The sequence below is a fragment of the Rhinolophus sinicus genome, linkage group LG03, assembly GCF_036562045.2.
Source record: "Rhinolophus sinicus isolate RSC01 linkage group LG03, ASM3656204v1, whole genome shotgun sequence".
NCBI lineage: Eukaryota > Metazoa > Chordata > Mammalia > Chiroptera > Rhinolophidae > Rhinolophus > Rhinolophus sinicus.
Window position 1 is genome coordinate 39,252,623 of NC_133753.1, and position 22,544 is coordinate 39,275,166.

General features: G+C 39.4%; 1 long non-coding RNA gene across 2 annotated transcripts in view; it reads left to right on the top strand.

Moving 5' to 3' along the window:
• LOC109444443 (uncharacterized) overlaps positions 1-22,544 on the top strand; it is a 117,774-nt gene that overhangs the window by 47,370 nt on the left and 47,860 nt on the right. Inside the window, exon 3 of one of the 2 annotated variants that reach the window (XR_012494676.1) lies at positions 16,365-16,615. This is a non-coding gene — a long non-coding RNA (uncharacterized LOC109444443). Of the gene's footprint in view, positions 1-2,564; positions 3,622-16,364; positions 16,616-22,544 lie in introns of those variants that run through there. The other variant, XR_012494677.1, reaches the window with a different exon arrangement.

Consider the following 22,544-nt stretch of genomic DNA (forward strand, 5'->3'; position numbering starts at 1 on the left):
TATACTTTGTGCACTGGCCTCCTTCCTGCTTACAACTGATGCCTCCGTTCCTTATTTTCCTTCTTCTTATTTTCCTTTACCATCCTTTTGTTTATTTTATTGCGTATTTTCTGTGACCTTTGCTATTATCTCAAGTATATTTGGCAGCAAAGCCGGTTATAAAACATAGTACTCATATGAATGGCCCTTAATATACTGAAGTCCATAGATGAAACGTTAGAACTTCAAGAATGGGACATTTTCATATGACAGTAATTTATTTCAATTTTTTCTTTCTTTTTTTTTATTTCATGGTGAAACAATGATAAAAATTGATGGTTACACTGAGATTCTTGGGTTCTGGCAATGTTAAGATCCTATGACTGTATAGAAATGTGGACTTATGCCATCTACTTAATGTTTAGAATGTGCGTGAGAAATAAGAAAGTCATCTAAATAGTGCTTGGCCAGAATGGTTGCTTGGTTTCGCTCTTGTTCTGCCTTAGTTTTTGGAGACACATGGCAAAGGAAATTTATCCTCAGGCCCACCACACTCAGTTTTGCTTGGTTTCCCCCCTAGGCTTCAGGGATGTCAATGAATGGAGAACTTATTTCCCATGCAGAAAGCTTAGTCTGGCCTAGGCTTCTCGGGCATTCTTTTGGCTTGAGAAGTGCTGTCTGACCCATACTGTCCCTGAATTAAACCTTAAAAATAGTCCCAGCCATAATTTCTACAGCACTCAAGCAACCAGATTTGTAGCACCAGCCTTCTCTCTGTGCTTTTGACACTTTGGTGACCTCCACTGTGGGGGGCAGGGAGCTTTTGTTTATACGTGAAGCACCACTTTTAGTTATACTCATGATTATGTGACTTTCGGTATTTGTTATGTCCTCACTCGTGGCCAACACAAATATGTTATCACATTCGACCTTCCTTAGCATAAGAATGACTTTGGAAGGCCACAAGATTTTCTAATAAACAAATAATGAAGGAAATGAGAGCACCTGCAAAAGGAAGGAAAACCTCCAAATGCAGATTAGGAGATAAGACATAACAAAGCCGTCCACGTTCCTGTTAAGTGATGGTCTCTTCCAAGAATGCAGAATGCTATGACTGCTTGTGTGGAATGTCTGCACTGGAATGCTTGTTCCAACACAGGCAATCCAAGCTGGCCAGACCGGGAGTATTGTCTAATCCGTGGTCACTGAATGAACCCACATGCGTCCACCCCAGGGCCTCCCATAACCCTCCCCCAGGAGGCAAAGGAGGAGACGGCTCCTGACACCCTTACACTTGAAATGCACTCAATGAGGGCAACGACAACTATAGCCAAACCCAATCCTTCCCTCTTTTCCCTTTCTGCCCAATACCACCCGTCTCCGTTGCCCCAACCCATCCCAACTATTTAGAGGTCTGTTTATGAAGACAGTTTTTAGGGTTGGGAGGAAAGAGCTTCCCCTCTTATTCTGACTAAAGCGAAATCTCTTAGCCTCTAATAGCCTCTTTCACCCTCTGAAAATAATCCATTTACACTAGAGGATATCCAAAGTCCTGTGCTTTTGATGTCTTATTTTTTGGATCGCATTAACTCTGTTTCCCTACTTACAGAGATGTTCAAACTTCTCTAGAATGCTCATTTAACCTTCTCCACACTGCTTTCCTTCTTTTACTCCTTGTACTGATGGCAGGCTCTGGTTTCAGACTACCTGGGTTCACATCCTTGCTTTGTGACTGGCTAGCTATGAGATCTTGAGCACGTCCCTTAGGCTTTCTAAGCCTCAGTTCCTCATTGGAGGAAAAAAAGGGACAATCATCACTATCATGCCTGTTTCGCAGGTTTGCTGCGAGGATTAAATGAGAAAATCCATGTATAGCACCTCATGTTTTTTCCTTGTCTGCTTCCTCTTCCCCTCAACCTCTTTTTCTCTCCTCTCTCTCCTCTTCTACTTTCCTAGTCTTCTCTCCTACTCTGCCCAGCCCCCTACCCCTGGCCCCCCACCTTTCCTCACTCCTTCCTCTTCCTTATATACTCCCTTGTACAGCTTAGGTAAAGCGGAATCTAAAGGGGCCCAGCAGCCTGGTATTGCGTAGGAATATTTGAGTTCCTACTCCCACTGTCAGTTCTTCTACCTCCTGTCTTGACCCAGGAGGCAAGCCCAGGGGCTCTGTATCCATGGCACTGGCAAGCGACAAGAGAGGATTCCAAGGGCATGGAGCCGCCTGCAACAGATGAGAAATGTTTTGTTTGTATTTGCTTTTATAATGATTACAGGCACATTTAGTCTCTTAAAAAGTCATTCTGGGATGAAGCAATGACCACCTCAGTTCAGGAAGTTTCTTAAAATAGCTACGGTCTCATAGATTCATTTCATTCTTAGAGCCGTCTTCCTTTTGAAACAATGGTCAGCACTGTGACTGAGGGAAGGATGGGGATGGGGGAGATGGGGGCGGATAGAAGAGAAGAAAGGAACACAATAAAAGTCTATAGGTAGGGGCCTGGTATATTTGGGATTTGCGGGGTAAGGAGTTTTCAGTTGAGTTTAAGGAAAGTTAAAAAAAAAATTTTGTATTATTATTTTTCAAGCCTGCCTAATAGATCCTGAACCTCTACTGCTTAAGAAGCTGTGAAGGTAGAACTACATCTACAGGCAAGATGAGGAGCATGTAGAAAGCGCAATCGGTAACCACAAGATTGCCACGGGGATATGAAAGTCAATTTGGGGAATGTAATCAATAATGTTGTAAAGATTTTGTAGGGTATCTGATGGACACTTGTCTTATTAGGGAGACCACCCCAGGGATGATGTAGATGCCTGATCACTGCACTGTACCCCTGAAGCTGAAGCTGAAGAATAATGAATGTCAACTACAATTATATATACATATATATACACAAGAAGCGGAGTACAGCATGAGGAATAGAGACAGTGGAAATGTAATAGCTGTATGCGATGTCAGAGGGGTAGTAGATTGGGGGAGGGGGGTTATCACTTTGTAAGGGATATAAATGATAAATGTCTAACTGTTACATTGTTGTGTACATCTAAAACTAATTTAAAAAGCAATAATAACAACAACAAAAAGATGAGGAGCATGTGACCAGGATCCCACATACCGCGATGGCAATTAGTTTACATCTCAAGTGCCTATCCCTAGCCGATTTGTAGAGTGGTTGCCTAGAGTGCTGATGAGAAAATTCGAAGGCAGTACTACAGTTTTTTATCAATGACTGCCAAGGGCAAGGCAAGAGTGATGGGTATATATGGACCATGTATTTGCCATTTCAAGATTAAGGTATACAATGATGAAATCACCATCTCAAGCAGGAAGCAAAATAACTTAAGACTTCTCCAATGTTTAGTGTGGCATGCTGAAAGAGAAAGAGATAGGTATTCTTTTCTTGGGGTGAGGGTGGGGAATAAAATAGAGAGTGGAGAAGACAGGGCTGCTGAAATGAATAGCGGAGGAAAAAGAAATTGTTCCATAACAGGGGAATACAAAATAGTCACAGGGATATAAAGTACAGCACAGGGAATATAGTCAATAATATTGTAATAAGTATGTATGGTGCCAGGTGGGTACTAGACTTACTGGGGAGATCACTTTTTAAGTTATATAAACGTCTAACCACTATGCTGTACACCTGAAACTAATATAATATTAAATGTCAACTGTAATTGGAAAAAATAAAGTTAAAATTTAAAAAAAAGAAAAAAAGATTCATGAACTTTAACTCTTTGTGAGATGAAGTCATATGAAACTGTGTTTTAACAAAAGCCTCTCCATACACCTGCTAATGTTTAACCTTTGCTGAGGTGGGCTCCAGTAATTCAGCTGGACATGTCTGCTGAGTGTAAATGGTTTTCTAGGTTTCCCATATGCTGTTTCTGTCTTAAGCTATTGATATTTGCAAAGGAAAAGAAAAAAAGTTTAATTCAAGTTTGGAAGAAGCCTTGCTTGTCTTCAATTCCTTAGATGAAAAGTTCTGCCTTTTAGATAAATTTGATTATCACAAAGACTTGAAAAATTCTCTCTCACATTAAAGATTGTTACTATTAGAGTTGATCATTTAAATCCGAGTAATGAAGCAAAATCTGGCCATGGCTGCTCAATACAAACTTAAATTGGAATTGTCCTTCTGTCTTTAGGAGCTTAGGTTCCTTAGTATAAATTAGATGTGTTCCAAAAGTTTTCAATTTCATATATATATATAAATATGTATATATATATATATATATATATATATATATATATATATATATATATAAAATGATAGTCGCTATTTCAAACTGCTAGGTTTGCAATCGTAGCACATTTGATGTAGATATGATTTTTTTCTAAGTGTCACAATTTGCAGTTATAAATTTGTAACTTTCTGAAGTGAGGACATGTGTAAGGAATTATGTTTTAACAAGGTTTGCTCTTTCTGTAATAACTCCTGCTTCCGGCATCAAACTGAACACTCACTCCTGTTGATTTTACTTTCTAATATCCGTACTTAGTTCAGAGCTTCATATTGATCTCCCTCCTTTGTTCTTATTCAAACGATCCTTGCTTCTTTAATTTATTTGCCAAACTCCTGCCATAATAATCTTGTTACTCTGTTACTTAAAACTGTTCAGCAGTTTTCCAGCGCTTATAGGATAAAGCTCATTCAAGGCATTCACACTGTCTACCTCTCCAGCCCCATCTCTGCCCTCTTCATACGATACAATCGATGCCTCTGCTCCCTCAGCTCTCTTATGGTTCTCTCTGCATTCCCTGGTGATTCTTACCTCCGCGTTTCTGTACGTACTGTCTCCCTTCTCTCCATCTTTTAGTCCACCAGGTAAATGCTTATCTTTTGAGATCTAGCCTAACATTATCTCTAGCCACCAAGCCATTGTTTCTCCTTTCCCCTTCTTTTTGCCTCTACTAGGGCAGGGTCTCTAGGCTGTGTGCCCTAATACAACCAGATAGGTTGTTAAATAGTTAAAAATTTCCACAGGACCTGGGGAGCCCCAGGGGAGCCTAGTGATCCAGCAAGTAACAAGCTACTGCCTGCACTAGCAGGAGGCCTTCTGGACCCAGTTACAACACTTTGGCACTAACCATTTGGGTTCATCAGTTAATATTTTCAATTTTTCCCATTGATTACATTATTTCCCACCCTTGATGGCATTGCCTATTGCATTTACCTCTTCTGCCTGTCTTTCTAAATGGTAGCTTTGAGGGAAAGATATAGTCTTTCCCAGTTGAGAATCCCCAGCATCAAGCAAAGAAACTGAAACAAAGTAGGTGCTTGGTAAATATTAAATGAGAATGAGACTGTCTCCTGGTGTGGGTCAGGGGTATTGTAGAAATGATATTAACTGATTCCTGGTTGGCTCTGAATCTTCCCACATGAGTTCCTCTTATAGCAGTCATTAATATCTGGGGTAGTTTGGCCTCTCAGGGGATATTTGACAATATCTGGAGATAGTTTTAAAGACTATGGAGTGGGTGGTGGGGATGCAGGCGCTAATGACATCTAGTGGGTAGAGCAAAGGGATGCTGCTGAACATCCTACAAACGCACAGGGCAGTGCCCACAACAAAGAATTGTCTTGTCCAAAATGTCCATGGTGCTGAGCTAGAGACCCTGCCTTACAGTCTTGGCAACAATTTCCTTTCCTCCGTAATCCCCGACATTGGGGTCTTATCCTCGTCTTGATGAATGCCTTTTTCTCTCCCCATCTCCCTATTCCATGGTTCTACTGAGTCTATACTCAGGAACAGTAGAAAAGAGTATTTGTCTTTCTCTACCGTTCCTTCCCATTGCTGCCTGAGGATGTCTCTCTCCACCTTATCTCTGCTGGTGTCCCTCCAATATGGAGGTCCTTCTCTTATTCACATGCCCAAATGTGAAGGTTTTTGAACAATGTGTAAGATCTGAAGTTTACTTGCACAACCTGACATATTCAAGATAGTGTTTGGGGTCTGAGAGAGAACTGGTGAAGGACAGAGAGGACCGGAGAGTCTGGATATTTGACTGTGTCTAAAGGATATCAAAACACCCGGTGGAACATAGGAAAAAGGGCTGCCAGTCAGTTTTGTTTATGTGGAACAAGCCAATTGTTTCCTCCTGCGTGAGTGGCTGGTTTTGTTTTATCTTTATGTAGCCACTATCCTCTTTTTTCCCCACAGACCAACTAGAACTCATTCTTTTCATGATCTTTGTTTTGGCTTTTTTTTTTTTTTTGGTTTCTTCCATTCAACTCTTATTTTGCTGCATAATATCAAAATATTTTCTTCAAAGACAATTTCCTTTAAAAATAAACTGTTATCAGGAGAGAAGCTATGTTCACAGCTGGTAAAGGCATGATTAAACAATCACCGTACGGGGAATTGAAAAGCAATTTCATAATATAGCTTTAGAATCCAAAGAGAAAATCGAAGGAAACATTCCATTTAGTTAAGAAAACTCTTAATCAAATGAAGCGTTTGAACTCTATTTGGTTTTTGTACTTTTTTTTCTTTTTTTTTTTTGGCGCCTTTCTGTATGTGCATGTTTTACTTGGTGAGACTTTGTAAGAGGTTATCTTAACACAGTTTGGGGCTTCCTGAGAGTTTGGTTAACCTTCTAATTACATATAAAGTAGCCTTGTGAATAGTTACACTAAATGTTTTGGACATAAATTTGACATAGGTCCTTATCTTTACTGTCAGTCTCCACCATAGCTCTGTTATTTAACTTTTAATTTTGTTTTTAAAATTATCATTAGTCTAAGAGGAAGCAAGAATATTTGAAGAGAAACTCCTGTATTCTTTATGCTCATAGAGTGACATAGACTCTTTTACCTGTGAGTGGTGAAGTTATGGAGAAAGAGAACTTACTTTTGAATCAGAAAGCTTGGGGCTCTGCCAATGACCAGCATGTAACTTTCAGAAATCACCTGACTTCTCTGGGGCTTAGTTCACCTCATGTGTAGACCGGGCACAATGTTACCATCCTTTAGGTTTGTGCAATAGACTAACATTTACCAGTGCAAAGCCCTCAACACAGTACATCACAGTAGATGCCCAGGAGACAATAGCTATCATCATTACCATGATGGTATTTGCATTTCAGAGGACACCAGGTTTTACATAAAAGGTTTTACTTTGAAATTAATAAAATGTCAGAGCTACCAAACAGGAATTTGTGAAATGCTTATCAGAATTTCTAAGGCCACAAATGTACAGCTTCTAAGCTGAAATATATCGTTATGCCTACGGTTTGGGGAACAATATAGTATATTGATTTTAGATATGAGAATTATTTGATTATTTCTTAGCATCATTGGGTATGGAAATCCTGTACTTATACTGGACATTTAAACAATTTACATAATTTTTTGTGTAATGTATGTGATAAATTGATTATATGTTGCATAAATTTAACTAAATTTAAATAATTTAATTGTAGTTGTGAAACAATGCAAACTGTCAATTTAATTAAATTTACATAATTTAATTGCAGTTGTGAGACAATGTAAATTCTACTAGAAAATTGTATTAGAATGATTATAAATGTTATTCTATTACTAGCCCAACGTTTTAAACAATAAATTTAGTTATGAAACTTAACATTATTTAAATACATTAAAATAATCTATATGTATCTTCTAAGCATTTTGAACTTTCCAAGTTGATTTACTTATAGAAGATGACAGATAGCTGAGCTAGTTTTATTTCATATTAAATCTTGAAAAAAATGAAATAGAAAAATTTTCCAAATTTTGTGAAATGACTTTATTTTTGTTGTTTACATGTAGCTTAGAATATTTTAATGTTTGTTTATACACTAAAATAATCAAAATTATATATTCTAAATACACATCTAGCTTCTATAACAATATTGATATATGCTTTGAAATTCTGTTTGAGTAGCACATTCAGTAAGCTCTTTAACCAATTTATATAATATAGCATTTGAAATGCCTTTCCAAACCATATTTATCTGTATTTTATTTCCCATGGAAATTTGAATTTCATTTACTTAAATGTAATTACTTTATTTACTTATATGTCATTTTTATATTTATCTTGAAAAATTCTATTTAACAGTTTGCAAAGACTAAGATTTACTACAGACAATGGTGTTTTCATTAAACTTTGTTGTTTTATTTTACCTTTTATAGGAATGCTATATCATACCTGTTTTTAAGGTTTAGGCTGGAGGTATTTCAATGAAAAGATAATCTTGCCTATCCACACACAACCTAATATGCACATAGGATTTTTAAAAGTTAAATTAACTCAATTATCCAGTGAAGGACATTCTCTGATTCTAAAAACAGAAAGAAAATCAGTGACATGCAGATAAAGAGAAGCAACCTACTCTTAAAGTGTATTGCTTTGTATTTTTGTCTTATGAACTTTGAATTGAACTTCTGCACAGGATCTGATCTGGATGAAATGTCATATCTGAGACTGATCCTTATCTCCTAAACGTTTCCTTTGTTTCTTTGATTCTTTGGGCTTTACCCTCTTATTTTATTGTGAGTGGCCCAGAGCTTTGATCTTGCAATAAGCTCTGGCTCGCAACACAAACCTTTGCTTTGGTATGACACACAGAAGGACATGGGTATACTCAGAAAATCTAAATAGACAAGAGGTTACTTCTTCTGTGGTTAGGGCTGAAGGCAAATGGGGTAACTTCAGAATTTATTGTCTCCCATTACATTATGGGAAACTAAAAATTCACACGGGTATTTTAACATTAAGAAAGCACACCTGTGAGAACAAGTTTGATGTACAGTATATGTCTGTTTCTCATTTCATTTACAATAGTTTCTTGAGTTTTAAGAATTAAAAATTTCCCCTTTGTATTGCTGCACACATAAATATTTCGAGCCATCTTTCAGATTTTAAATTCCTTTCTGGTTAAAAAAATTACATTAAAATAGTTTTAAAACTGTGCAATAAGTACAAAAATTATTAATATACGAGCACAAAATTTATGATTCATAGGTATTTCTAGCCTAAGAAATAATTAGAAATGACAGATACATAATAAAAATAGAAGTTGTAAGTATTTTGTTTGCAAATAATATTTCATATTTCTTGAGTATTTTAAAGTCTTCTTACTTTAAGGAAAAAACAGGCATAAAATTTTCTGAACCATATAGTTCATTATATCCATAGTTGCAGAGAATGTACTCAATAATCCTGTGTTAGAGGAATGTATTTAGACTAAAAGACACCCCATACATGTTAGATATGTATGTACAATGCACTTCTAAAATTAGGGGTATATAAAAGGAATGCTTTGACACTCAGATAACACTAAAGGTGCTTGACGAGAGCTTCAAAGGGTTTCCTCCCTCAAGAAGATCTACTAATAAGTTAATTATAAACATATAAGTAGTAGCTGTAAGGCAATTTTCTTATTTTTGGTCTTTGTTTAAGCAAAAAATGTGAAGCAGCAAGCCAGATCCAGCCATATGACTATTTTAAGGGCAAGTTTATCATTTTGAGATGGAGACTGACACTTTTATATCCCTCAAAATAAAAGCAGCTAAGAAATTGATTTTATGTGTTTAACAAATGAGTAATTAGGATGGAAACATTTTATTTGTCAACATCAGACATTTCTCTAACAGACGTTTTTACTAACAACAGCGTTCACGAAATTGTAGCTGAAAGAAAGAGCCAGTTCAGAAATATATCGGTAAACAACTCCAAGTTGCAGGTTATGGTAAGGAAGCAGTCCTGTTATCGTGACAATTATGTCAGTCTTTTAGTCTGAGTAGCAGAGACTTTTGGTGGGTAGCTCTTTCTTACATATTTACATGCATACTTACATTTTTTTAAATTGGAACTCAAACCCGTTAGCTCCTAAACAAGCCCTGAACTTTGTCCAGTGGGTTCATAACCTGAATTCAAGTTGTAGGTAATGTTTGTAATTCTAAAAATGCCGACATTTGTCATTGTGAATTATGTTTCCTTTAGGAAATTCCTTTACTAAAGAGAGGCAGTCATTTTTGACACTAATCAGATGCCTCTGTGTTGACCCTCTTGCTGAATGAGGCCAGGCTTTCTAGGTTATTAGTATTTAAAAAGAAATAATCATTCAGTGTAGCATTTCAGTAAATAATGACCTACAAGACTTAGGAGGCATATTCCACAAATTTTCCCACCCACGGCAATGATTAACTTAGAAAACGTTACAGAGCTTTTCTTGTGTCAGCGGAGCAGGGGCTGTAGCTCCTCATTCACATTTTTCACTTAATCCAATGGCTTTGAATTCCTTGCCTTGTAAGTTCCTATAGATAGAGATTAGAAACTGCTTTTGGCTATGCAGAATTACATGCTTTTAGATGAAATTTAATCCGTTGTAAAAGGTTTTGTTCAGAGCAACACTATTTATTCCTTGTTGAATTTGGATGACACAGAGAACATTAGTTAACTGGGAACAGAAATTGTGTTACCCAATTTAAAAAAGCTGTAGCAATAATTTTGAAAAAGACTAGAAAAATTAAACACGGGTGAGTTTATTTAAGCCTTTTAAGGAAAAGAGGAAATACCGGAAGATAATTAAAAGTGCAGGGCTAACTTTTCCTCTGGAATGTCTTTAACTTGCCTGCCTTTTATATAGGTTGTGTCATAATGAAGTTTGGGGATTGAAAACGAATTTTTGGTATTTAAGGAAGAGGTGGGTTTTTGTGATTCTTAGTACTCATCTTTGAGTAAAACAGGTTAAAAACATCTTTAGGAGTGAAGAAGGCAAAATGTTTGGATCTCCTGAGCTATTGGAAAAAAATTTTTTTTGCCTGTTTTCCAACTACAGTAGGTTAAAAACTTGGAGAAGCCCTGGAAAGTGATTCATGTCTTCCAACTGATCTCTTTATCCGACCATTTATAGACCAGAGGGGAAGCCCTTCCCAAAGATTCTTGATATTTGGCTGCTGAATTCCAAAGAAACAGAAACATGGAGGATGGGGGTGGGGGTAGGGAGTGGGAGTAAGAGAGGTGTCCACCACATCATGTATGGAGGAAAATCCTGAGCAAATGTTTCATTTGTTCATATAGCAGGATTTTTGTTCCCTGTGGAACACAGGCATAAATCCTTAGACAATCTCTGCAAAATTTGCTGAAGGATCATTTGAACTTAAAGGTAAATTCTAGGCGTTTTTGAGTTATACATTTGTACATCCTTACACCCTTTGTAACTAACAGAAAAAGCAAAACACCCACAAAGATCTCTTTTATTGTTCTCTGTGTCCTTTTCTGCCTTTCACATCTTGTTTTCTTCTCAGATGTATATAGCAGAGCTCTTTTTTTTTTTTTTTTGGTTTGTGTAAATGAGTTTTATCTCAAAGTAGCCGTGTCAGTCCCACTTCTGAATTCACTCTTAATGGATAACCCTTACTTCCTTGTTTCCCAATCTTCCCCCTTGAAACTTTTGCTGCTCCAATGTGTTTAACATTAGCATTGAATGGTTCTCAGGATTCATTCAAAGATGGCAAATGAGTTTTTTTCTGGGTTTTTTTTTTTTTTTTTTAATTGACTTGGCTGGAAGGTGCTCATATAAAAAGGATGCCGGGAAAAGAAAATGAGCAGACATTCTAGGGAAGTGAGGTAACTGCCTTGGGCAGCGGGAGGTTCCAGAAGGTTCTACTCAGAGTGGGCTCCGGTGTTTGGATCTTCCAGTTCCTGGCTCATTGCCTTGTGATAGAACGGGTGACATAAATATGTAACCCCTCTCCCGGCAGGTGCTTGTAATCCAAATAAATATTATCGACAAATTTTCTATTTGTTCCTGGAAGATTTTTTTTTTAAGAAACTATTTTTTTTTTTAAAGACCAAAAAACCATGCCTTCATTTAGCTGAGATCCAGACTTCTCTGACTAACTCTGTTGAAGAGGAAACCGGAAATGCTCCACTGAAGAATGTAGATGGCTGTTTTCATGTGTACCCAACTCATATTATTTGACTGGGGAAGTTAATATCACCAGAAAGAACGCAGCTTGGTGAGCTCTGAACAGGCTGGATTGTGACTCTCCTGCCCACCCCCACATCTCTGGGGTGGTGGGTGCTTAGTGAATGCTAGTTCAATGGATGAATGAATTATCCTGCAAGCTGCCGCTGCCAAGTTTTTGGCTTCTTTTTGATGTCATTTGAATTAGGCCTGAAATTTGCTTTGAAATCACAGGAAGAAAGCCTCTATATAAACTAAATGGCCATTGTTTTCCCTAATATTATTATGTCACACCCAACCCCCAATCCCTTCCAGACAACAATTGAACCAAAGCAATATCAGTCACATGATGCCTGAGGTCAAGTTAGTTCACCTCCCTGCCTCTAGCCTGGCATTATATAAACCACTAAAATAAAGGCAAAGAAGTCTAATATTTCTTTGGAGGTACACACTTAATAAAAACACAATTTGAGGTGAGAGGGCAGAAAATGGACATTGTTTGATTTCCTTCAAAGGAGTAAGTTATGCTCAGACACAGATTTAGTCTCCTGCGAATTCCTTTTATTCCCTTGGATGAAGAGAACAGAAAAAGGATTTTGGACTCCAGGTTGTTATGGGGAGAGAAGGCCTGTCCTCACTTGCACCAGGTGATTTCTATCTGTCTTATGGAACCTGCTGAAGCTCACACACAACACCAGAATTTGGGTGAGTTTATACTGACATTTTGGTCATGGTAGGGGCAAAAGCAGGCCATAAATTTTGAGCCTCGTGGGAGTATCCTAAGATTGGTAACTCTACGGTGAGAAAAGGAAATGCTCTCACACATCCCCCCACATCGACAAGAAGTGTACCCTTCTCACAATCATATGCCACTAGGTCTTCATGGTTTTCATTTATCTATACAGCAGATATTTAGTTAGCATCTGTTTCGGTCAGGCTGGGCCCAGACAGACACGATTCCTATCTTCCTGAATGTGGGGACAGAGCCCCAGAAAGTAGTTTACAGGCTCTCGGCCTCACGTGGAGGAGTGCTGGCTCGGGTAGTAGATGGCCGTCAGCTGTGGCTGATTGGCCGTCAGCTGTAGCCAGTTAGCCAATTAGCCGCTAATATAACTGCTGCGGCTACGGAGGAGAGCCGAGGAGAGAGAAGGAGAGAAGGAAGAGAGAGAAGAATGGGGGCTAGCAAGAAGATGGCGGCTGGGCTGGCAAGTGTGGATGGCGGTTTGCGGACAGTGTGGATCCAGCCTCCAGTGAGAGTATAGTGCCGCCAGAGAGAATATAGTGGTATGACTCCCCTACCTATGGCTCCGTGGGTGTTCCTTTTTGGCCTCACCATGTCCTGCGTTCTTATGTGGGGAGCGGGAGCAGAGACCCCACAGGTCACCCAGCACGACACTGAAGTTCCTATGTTAAGCATTGAAACAGATACCAGTAACCAAATAAGAGCTATCACACTCTGAAATACTATGTCCAGAAGCAGAAGACCGCTTAATAATAATAGTGAGGAGGCAGCCGAGGAGAAAAAGGAAGAGAAGGAAAAATAAAAGAGAAGAAAATTAAAGAAAATAATGCATAAGGTATTAACCAAGAACAAACCAAAAGGAAATCCAGGGACGGTGTTAATCAGTAGCAAAAAGATCAACCCAGATCCATGAATCCACCATGCCACCTTGTGACACCTTATCACATATTATTTGTTTAATGGACACTATAGAGTGGGAAACAGCAGGAGAGCCAAGGCTTGGGTCAGGCTGCAGATGTTTGCTATTCTTCTGGGAGTTCCCTCCCCACACAAACACCTGCCGAGGTAACAAGGAATTGCTGCACCACAGAGAAAGCACAGAAGGGGCCTCCTATTCATCTCGCAAGGGTAAGTTCAGGCCACAAGTTCAATACCTTTCCCTTGAGAAGAATCCTTCACTGGTGACACTGAATCTATTTACCTTAGTCACCCAGTGCCAGAGGTGGGGGACCATCTGCTTTCCTTCCTTTCCCTGCTCTATGCCCGGCAGAAAGGAGAGGAGAGGCCACAAGTGACACAAGAACATCCATTTTGCCCATGGCCTGGTCTTCCAAATGCATCTACAAACAGTGCTCAGGACATAGCAAGCCATGAAAAAAAAGTATGTTGCATAAATTAATAAAAATATTATCCAAGGAGTAAGCCAAATGCTGTACGGGGCAGGCAGGAAAAAAGTGAGCGGAGTGGTCAGTGTGGTGGGTGGTGCTCACTCCCAGCCAAGCGGGCAGAATGGGCCCCACTGCCCAGGAAGCCTCAGCTTAGTATTGCCGTGGGGGAACATGGGTCCACTATTGCTCAATCTTCCGATTTTTCAAGAGGAGCCAGAAATCTAGACATCCGTGTGAAATCTCATTAAAAAAAAAAATTTAAAAAAATCTCATTTTAAAAATGTTGCTATCACTATTTTTAAAACACTGTGAGGACCAAACAAACATATCTGTGGGCCAGATGCAACCCAAGTCTGCTAGTTTACAGCTCTAGCTTAGATGAAAAAAAAAAAAAACCATATTGGGGAAAACAACTTGAAGAAAATAACTTTGGAAAAGATCTTTTTGGTCTACATTTATTAACTCTTGGTTTATATCACTGAAAGAATATGCAGAGACTGTGAGGGTCTAGGCACACTCGGTAGGTGCTCTCTCACTCTCTCATTGTTGGGGACTCTCTCTGGCCTTCTGCTGCCTTCTCAGAGCAGGTACCTGCAGTCCTTTTGAACTCCAGGATGCCAGAAGTCTCCTCAGGGTTACTGCTTGTGCTCAATTCATCTGAATTAATGGAATGACTTTAAAGCACTTTGTGTGGTGGGGCTTCTTACCTGGGGGTTAACGGGGGGTACCCATGAGTCCATGCTCTGAGAATGATCGCAACAAGCAACAGTACCTGACTGAAATACATTTAATTAGAAGGTGTTGGGAGGGGTGAAGAAACGAGGCCTGATATCACTCTGGGAAGAAGAGAAAATGTACTTTTTACTCCAGTCAAAGCGAATTTCTAGGGTGTGACCTGCAGAGAACATCTGTGACCTTCTTTATTTCAGAAGTTCCAGGAGGAGGCTCTGGCCCTGGCTGCCACCACCAGTTGAGCTGGTCAGCAGGAAGCTTGGCCTGCCAGAAAAACAAGGGAGGGAATAATAAGAAAGGTTTCTTTTCTAACTTATCCAGATGCCTCAGAGCCTAGAGCTTATTGGCCAACGAGAACTGATTTTAAGGAGTTTGTCTTTACTAGTCTGTATTAGATATGGTAGGCTACCTGATGCTATAACAAATAGCATCCCCAAACCTCAGTGGTTTAACACAGTAAAAGTTTATTTTTTTGCATAAGCAAAGTCCATTGGATGCTCAGAGGGATGGCCTGAGCATCCATTGGACTTTGTGGACTCTCCTCCAAACATAGATTCTATTGTCCCCTAGAGTTGCCTTGGGGTTCTCTGCTGGGATAAGCAAAGAGAGAGAATTGATTGGCCTGTCTTAGAGCCAGGCCTAGGAGTGGCAATCTTTGCTTCTGTCACATTTCGTTGCCCAGAACTTAGTCACCTGGGAAGCTGCTTACCTTCCTATTTACCCTGGAGGAGGAAACAATCTGTGTGAACATAGAGACATCCTGACACACAGCCTGTTGACCATCTGGGCAGAGGGGGAGGGAGAATTATGCCAACACATTCTCTCTTTCCCTCCGTTTCCCTCTCTCTCTCCTTTTCTCTCTTCCCTTTTATCTTTTTCCTCTCTCATGCTGATTATGACTGGACAACCACATGGGCAGTGAAGCCCAACTGATAACAGGCTGGTAGCCTGGCTTTCTATGAGGTGGGACTTTAAAAATCAGGGAAGAAGTGTGATGGTCTCATTTAGATCAGATCTCAAGAGCTAATTTGCCTCTAATTAGCCTATGACTAATTTCTCACTGGATAGAGTTGTTTTCAAAGAGCTCTTCTTCCTTCTCCTTCTTAGTAAATCTAAACTCATAAGAACACAGACTGATATAAGATGTATGTAGACCATTCCAATTAAGCATGCACATAGGTTTCCTTACTTAATCTCTTCCATTTCCAGGACCAAGACAAACCACTTAATTCATTGATACTTTGCACTTTCAAAGTGGCTTTCATCAGAGGACCTAATGGTGCTTCGCAAATAATCACGTCATTGACATTCATCCCAATGAGTTTTTGAGGTAGCTGAGCTAAACACCAAACTTCCTTAGTTTATAGGGGAGAAACTGAGTCACAGAATTAACATGGTCACTCTCACAAGTAACCACTAGTGTCAGAAGTTCCTATGACTCTTAATGATCTAATTCCCCAAATCAGAGCCGAATGTGCATTTAAACCCAGTATGTTACTCTTGCAAAAACTAAAGTATATTTATGTTTCATGTATTTTTAAATATGCATTTTTGAATCACTGCCACTTTGTCCTAATCACTGTCCTTTGTCCTATTTCAGAAATGATTGGGACATATATTTAAAGAGTTCACTCAATCAAGACAAGATTTTGAAAGCCACAAGGTCACGTTAGATGTCCAAGCAAGTGGGTCCTCTTGGTTCGTGAATCTGGCTTCATGGTGAGCTTGTGTTTCTGCGAAACAAGCCCAAACAACATGCCTGACCTTTGAATGCAATTTACGGAGTATCAATAAGAAGTGGCATTCTTAGTGCAAACAGCTTATGTGGGAGGGAACGATCTTCTAACCAAGGTAGGTGAAAAATGCCTCTTTAATACACTGTCTATAGAATTGTTAAATAAAAAGATAGATTTTTGAGTGGGCTTAAAGTGACATTTTTTTGGGAGGGTTTATTGACCAGATGCAGTGAATCTGAGATGAATTAATTTTGCTTTGAAGTTTGCTCTTGATCCAGATCTTCAATAAGAAGATAGTTTCCAAATCACTGGTCTGTGAACACTGCTTGTGATTAATTACCCTTTTATAATCTTAGGAATTCTGTTCTTTGCTATATTTTGAATAACTCAGACTCCATGGGGAGTTGTATTTTGGCTGGTATATTTGGAACTGCTAATAAACACCTACTTCCTGTTTTTCTTACTACTGTGTATAGCAAAATTGTAAAATTACTTGTATTGCCATCTCTGTTCCTTGTGTGCTTAAACAGCCCTGATTTATGTTGTGGTCTAATCTGAATTAAAGAGTCTCTGCCAACACATTTCTCATAGCTTCAAAATGTAAGATACTGTATCTTACTATTGCAGTACAAACTTGAAAGATGATAGGAGAAAGTATTTCATTTCATCAGCACAGAAAGATTAGAATTTTAGTATCTTGGGCCCCAAATAACTCTTGGAAAGAAGCTTAGTGTATTTTTATTTATTTTTATTTTTTTGCATATTTTTTGAGGTCAGTAGTTTTATTCTTTTAGGAAGTCATGTGACAGGATAGAAAATGTTTTTCTGTTTTCCTTTGAGGTGCAATTTTTCTTGCTAAAGTCTAAACAGCTTATTCAACTAATAATAAGTACAATTATTATTATTATTATTATTATTTATCTCAGGTTTTTAATTTACAAAATATTCTTGTTGCTTTTGTTGCTCACATTAGCCTGGCTAGCACGGAGACTTCCAGCTTGTGTAGTTTACAGGCTCATGTCGAAATCCAGGAACATACTGACTTAGGGCAGGTTGGGGTTTCCCATGGACGCCTGGAGAGAACTGGCCTGGGTCTAGCACTGGCTCTGAGATGAGTTGAGTCTCTGCCTTGAAAGTCCAGATAGTTACTGAGTGAATGATCAACAGATATTCATTCTCCTTTGCTGATAGAAAAGTATAGAGAGTTAATGAGTTACTGGTGCCCTGGAATCTCTACTCTTTTTCTACTCTCCCACCAGAGCTCCCCCCACCTCCATGTTCCTGTGACGCAAGCAGGCATGGAGAGGTTGACCATGTTATGAGATGCTGCTCAGAAACAGTCTATGAATTTGGCACTATACTGGTGGTAGAGCAGTACCACCATTACACTTGGGCAACTGGACACCTGTTCTAGACCCCCTGCTTTAGTGGACGCTGCTCAGACCCTTCTGGGCTTTGCCTCTAACCAATGAGGGAAGATATTTTGGGGATTAAGGAGTATCCACCTAGAGCTCATGCCCAACCCCGCCATAAGCTGGGTACCTAAAACTAGAGACTTCCTGCCCAAATTAGCCTAATACTTTGTCCAGAGCCAGTGAAGGCTTCATTCCTCATCTGTCCTCCTGAGAGGTGACTGGTGTGTGCTGGTGTGTGTGTGTGTGTGTGTGTGTGTGTGTGTGTGTGTGTCTTGGGAGGATGGAGTTTAAACATGAGGGATGGGGTGTCTACAAACATGCACCCCATGCCCTCACGATGCAGGATGGAGCTGGGATGGGAACAGAGAGAGCAGACCTCCATATACCTTCCATGTCTGAGGCCTCCATTTAGTTTCTTGCCCTGGCCAGGAGATGTTACAGATAGGCCTGCTGTGCAGGGCCAAAGGGAAGGAGGAGCGTAAAAGTGTACATGGTGGTTCCTAAGTTTCTCTCCTCTCCTCTCCCACTTTCTTTTTAGACTCTCATGCCTTCACCTCTCACCTCTCTGCAGTTGGCTGCCCAAACCACCCTTCTGACATCTCTTCACCAAACTCTAGACTTCATCCTTCAACTGCCATCTTGTTTTCTCTCCCTGAAGGGTCTGTCAGCACCTCGAAGGCAACACATTGAAAACCAGAATGAAAATCATAATCTCCCACAACCAGCTCTTACTTTTGAAATCTCAGCTTTGGCTATCACACCAGCTTCCATAATTATCTAGGCAGCTGTATTCAGAACCAGTTTTGACTTTTTTGCTCGCTTCTTCTGCCTTCATTTACTTGATTTAAAATTAATTAATTATTTCTAAATGTGAGGTGGAATATCACTGCGCAAGGCCTCTGTGTGCTTCCCTTCTCATTTTTGCTGCCTCCTGGAGGTTTCATGGCTGCTCACCAGGAGGACCTTTGCAACTCTTCACCTCCTCTTGCTCCTTGTTCCAACCACCCTACACCAACTGGCCAGACTCATCTTCCTAAAACAACAGAAGCATTCATATCAACTCCCCTGCTCAAGAGCCCTAAAGGAGTCTCATTTGCTGAGCAAATTTAGTAAAAGGTCCTTAGCCAGCTTTTTAACATTTTATGTTTCCTTGATATATATATTCTGTATCTCCCATCTGACCATTGTGATCCTTCAAAATCTCTGAAATAATACCAAGAAGTCTACCTTGAATTCTCAACTATAGTAAATATCTTTTTCCTTTTCCTTCTTTTAATGACTTTTTTATTGTGTGGTATTTCAGACAGGCAAGATTTGGAAATAATATGATGAACAGCATGTACCTACCATTCCGCTTTATCGAATCCTGACATTATGCTGAATTGGTTTCAGATTTTTCTTTTTTAATTTAAGACATAAAACTTCACTGATATAATAGAGGTTTCCAGGTACCCAATTCCATTCTCCACCTTACCTCTTTTTCTCCCAGAGAAAACCATTATTGTGAACTCAGTGTTTATATTACCATACATATGTTTATACTACCTATTTATATACCCCAAAATATACTTTATTACTTTTCAGGTTTATAAACAATATAAAAAATATAATTTAGCAATTGCTTTGCTATGCATATTCTTTCTCAGCCTTATCCATGTTTATTTTATTTAGTGGCTATAAATTATTCCACTGTATAAATATTCCACAATTTATTTATCTGTTTCCTATTAATGGACATTCATGTTGCTTCCAATCTTTCGCTCTTCCGATCCTTTGCTCTTCCAAACTCCTGTGCCTCCTTACAGCTCAGTGTGAGTGTTCCCCTAGGGTTTATACCTAAAAGTGGAATTTCATAGTTAGTGGTGGTGTGACCATCTTCAGCTTCATTAGACTTTACTAAACTGCTCTGCGAATTGTACCTATTTACACTCCTATTGGCAGGGGTCCTATTGGCAGGGGAGGAGGGTTCCTGCTTCTCCACACTCTCACATGCCCTTGTGATCATCAACTTTAAAAAAAAAAAGTTTTATTGGGGAATATTGGGGAACAGTGTGTTTTTCCAGGGGCCATCAGCTCCAAGTCGTTATCCTTCAATCTAGTAGTGGAGGGCACAACCCGGCGTCCAGTCGCTGTTTTCAAACCTAGTTGCAGGTGGCGCAGCCCATCATCCCATGCGGGAATTGAACCAGCAACTTTGTTGTTGAGAGCTCGTGCTCCAACCAACCAACTGATCCAGCCTGTCACCCTGCCGTCAGCTCAGCGGCAGCTCGTTGTCCTCAATCTAGTTGTGGAGGGCGCAGCTCACTGGCCCATGTGGGAATTTAACCAGCAACCCTGTTGCTCAGAGCTCGCACTCTAACCAACTGAGCCATCTGGCAGCCCCCAATAATCAACTTAAAATTTTGCCTATAAGAGCAATGTGAAATTAGATCTCATTGTTGCTTTAATTTGCATTTCTGTGATTTTCAATAGAGAAGGCTTTGCTGGACAAAACACATGTCACATGAAGAACAAGCATGAAAGACCCATAAAAGATCGAACATTTGTCCAAAAATAAAGACTTCTGCAAAACAAAAGATACCATGGAATTAAAAGACACAGACAGGAAGAATAGACAAGAATAGATAACCGATGACAAGATTAGTATCCAGAATACGTAAAATAACTCCTGTAAATTTTAAAACAAGACAACACAATAGAAAATGCACAAATGTTTTGAACAGGCAATACTCAAAAGAAGAAATCCCATACATTCCTGGAGCTCAGTATACATTTGCTGGTTATTAAGTGAATAGAACACGTGGCCGAAACAGAGTTCTGCTGATGTCAATGTCTTCGCTGGGTTCTTGGGATGCAGACCCTGAGACAGAGATTTGCGTGTGGGAACTTTAGTGGGAGTGGTCTCAGGAGGGAATTAGGAAAACAGGATTGGGCAGAGTGAGAAGTTGATTTGGGAACTCTGGAAGTGGATGGCCCTTCAAAGGAGTACTGAACTGACAAAAAGGGCTGGGCTTTTGTGTCCTTGCATCTATCAGTTATTGGTTACAGGCTTCCCCAAGGAGGAAAGTAACCTTTGGCAGATCCCTTTGGCAGCGGGAACTGTCCAAGGAGACACTCAGCTGTGAGCCATCAGTAGCCTACGCTCCTGGCAGCCAGAGAAACAAAGCGGGAGTTGGGTGGGTTATATACATCACAGTTTCTACTCCAACCATTATAAGAGCCAGTGAATTAATCAATATATAGAATACTGGTATTGGAGTCAGAGAGCTTCAGAAATTAATCCCAGATTGACTACTTATCCAGCTAGATAATCCTGGGCTAGTTAACTGTGTTTGGTCTCAGTCATGATATGCTTTTTCTTTTTTAATTAAAGTTTATTGGGGTGACAATTGTCAGTAAAGTTACATAGGTTTCAGGTGTACAATTCTATAATGCATCATCTATATATCACATTGTGTGATATATATCACATTGTGTTCACCACCCAGAGTCAGTTCTCTTTCCACCACCATATATTTGATCCCTTTTACCCTCATCTACTACCCTCCTCCCCACTTACCCTCTGGTAACCACTAAACTATTGTCTGTGTCTATGAGTTTTTGTTTCTTCATTTGTTTGTCTTGTTCTTTTGTTGTTTTCAGTTTTATATACCACATATCAGTGAAATCATATGGTTCTTGACTTTTTCTTTTTGACTTATTTTGCTTAGCATAATAAGCTCAAGATCCATCCATGTTGCCGCAAATGGCCCCATTTTATCTTTTATTTATGGCAGAATAGCATTCCATTGTGTATATATACCACATCTTCTTAATCCAATCATTTATTGAAGGACACTTTGGTTGTTTCCATGTCTTGGCCACCATAAATAAAACTGCAATGAACGTCGGAGCACATATATCTTTATGGATAAATGTTTTCAGATTTTTTGGGGGTAGATACCCAGGAGAGGGATTGCTGGATCATATGGTAATTCTGTTCTTAATTTTTTGAGGAACCTCCACACTGCCTTCCATAGTGGTTGCACCAATCTGCATTCCCACCAAAAGTGCATGAGGGTTCCTTTTTCTCCACAGCCTCTCCAATACTTGTTATTATTTGCCTTGTTTATGATAGCCATTCTAACTGGTGTGAGGGGATATCTCATTGTGGTTTTTATGTGCAATTCTCTGATGATTAGTGATGTTGAGCATTTTTTCATATGTCTATTTGTCATTTGTATGTCCTCTTTGGAGAAATGTCTCTTCAGGTCCTCTGCCCATGTTTTAATTGGATCGTTTGCTTTTTGTTGTTGAGTTGTATGAGTTCCTTATACATTTTGGATCTTGGCCCTTTATCGGAGGCATTGTTTGCAAAAATCTCCCATTCAGTTGGTTGCCGCTTTGTTTTGTCGATGGTTTCTTTTGCTGGGCGGAAGCTATTCTTTCAACAAATATGCATTGAGCACCTGAGAGTACTTACCTTGAGACTGCTGTGAAGGTTAAGTGAATGAATACTCATAAAGACCTTAACCCAGTTCCTGGCATATGTTTAATGCTTGATAAACAGTGACTATTATTTATCATGATTAATAATACTTGTGGGCAAAAGCCTGTGCTGCTTTTGCTCTCAGTGTAGAACAGCAAGAA